We start from the raw sequence: 2,390 nt of genomic DNA on the forward strand, positions 1-2,390 counted from the left end.
CTCATCTGGGGGTATCTTGGACATTTTAAAACCATTTTTTTGTGTTAATTTCCATGCCATTGCATGAAATGTATTCAGACTTTCCCAGTTCATATTGGCTTGTTCTGTGTTCTCCATAGAAAGATCTTTTTGGCAATGGGTATACATAGAAAAAAAGAGATTCTGTTGAGAAAGACACCACAGACTTACAGAAAACTTGCTCATTGAGTGACAAGTGGTTTCAGGATAGCGTCTATGAATCCTGACAGCTATCAGGATATCCTGAAACCTAGCATCTTTAAAAATAAACTTGGGAACAAAAATTCATGTAGCAGGCTTACCTTTTTGGAGCTTGGGTTGTGTCCCAGGATCAAGAGTCTGCTGTTTGATTGGTGGAGCCCACCCACCAATCTAGAGGCAACACGAGGGAAGCAATGCCCTGCCCTTTTCCAAAGGGAAAATTTAACAGTCTTTCTGTAGAAATTTTAAATGAACCAACAATTCTTTTAGCATTTTAAATTAAAACACATAATCTTCATATGTAATAGAATGGTCTTTGCTTTGTTTTAACACTAACAGAACCTGAGTTCATGAATTATTTATGTACTATTTTGATTTAATGATGGCTTTTGCCATGACAAAGAAGTGGTTAGCTTCATACAGTATTTATACAACCTGGGAAAAGAAAAGACATAATTTTACTGGCCTTTTCAAATGTATATAGTAAGTTGAGCAGACCTTCAGTACACTTGCACAGCTGTTCATTTATTTATAGGGGTGGCTATGTTTGAGAAGAAGGCAAGTAAACAAAACAAAAAAAAAGGCCAAGAGAAAATTACATACTCTTGAAAACCCTCTTCTGGTTGTATGCCAGAATAGACTCCTTGCTCCTTTAGCTTCTCTAACGTCTAGTTTATGTTCTGGAAATGTTCTTGCTTTGCTTTATAACAAAAGAAACATAAACTAGAATTCAAGTGGATAACATGGAGTGAAAGTGGGCTATTTTTGGCCTTCTTTCCCATATGCTTAGGCACAGCAATACTAGGAAAATCAACTTTATGCAGGGTGGCTATAGAAGTCCTCTGAGCTTGTTAACCTGCAATTAAATTCACGAATTTGGGATTAGCTTTGCATAGAAGCTCTAATGGGCTTTATAAATATGAGTTCAGGCAGAGAGTCATGCCTGCTTTATTTTTAGAATTTGGGGGGTTTACGAACATTTGCTGTTGGGGTGTCACAAGAACAAGAGTTTAGTAATTGCCCAAATACACCAGTAAAATGATTCCACATGTAATGCAAAGTGTAAACACACATTAAAAAAGCTAAAGTACTAATATAGCATTTTACCTTCTCAAAGCACATGCCAAAGTTACCTGTCAATCCTCATGCTCTTCCCATTATGTATGTAGCTAATTTATGTAGATGATAGCTAATCCACCTTGGATTATGGGCCCTATGATAACAGTTAACCCTGAATGTGGTTGAGGAAACCAATAGTGCCAAAAGAAAGTTCTCTATTGATTTCTCTTAGAGTCAAGGGAGTCTCTTTAACTTCTACATGGTTTATTTATCCAGTTTAAGGTAAATGCTTTTAAAGAGAATTTTGTTTTTCTAAGATGTTTTGGGATTTTTTTTATTTTTGCTTTTTTTACATGAAATCATTTCTTTCTGTTTGCTACATTACGATCACTCTCCCCAGCATCTACTGAGAATCCCCTAAACAGAAGCAGGATTATTATTCTAGATGATAAATAAGCAGTCAGTTGCCCCTAATAAGAATGAAGGAATACAAATATGATACTTGACCATCAATTAGTAAGGGTAGCAGATCACTGGGTGAAGTTCTCAGGCTTGGGTTATGCAGAAAGTTGAGCTAGGAAACCAGAATGGTCCTTCAACCCTCAAAGTATATTCTGACAATGGAAAACAGCTTGTAGTAGACTAATTTTTAGAAAGGAGTTAAAATCTGTAGACATTTTAAAGCTTTCACTTTTTACTTTAAAAGTTATATTAGGTTCCTGAATGTCTCCACTTATGTCTTATAAATGTGTGTAGGAATCATAACCGCTAGAACTGTAAAGATCCTTGTAAGTATAATACTAGTATTTTAATGCCACGATAATTATTGCTTTATAAAGGCCATGATGGACAAGGATCATCACTGATGTAAATCAGAGTAGCTTCATTGCAAAATTGCTGAGGAACTACATGCAGAGGATCTGATCTACCCCTGCTGAAGATCTGGCCTTCATACCATTCAGGGATCGTTCAGGCCTACAGGTGCAAAGGCATTCAGATACTTAATTCCTATTGGTTTAGGGGGATGAATGCCTTTCTGGATCTGGACCTCAGTGTTTAATGTGCTTTCTGGGAAGATGGGTTATTCCGTGTCAAGCTCTACTTCACAGCAC

The sequence above is a fragment of the Gavialis gangeticus genome, unplaced genomic scaffold, assembly GCF_001723915.1.
Source record: "Gavialis gangeticus isolate Ggan-Ray unplaced genomic scaffold, GavGan_comp1, whole genome shotgun sequence".
NCBI classification, from domain to species: domain Eukaryota; kingdom Metazoa; phylum Chordata; order Crocodylia; family Gavialidae; genus Gavialis; species Gavialis gangeticus.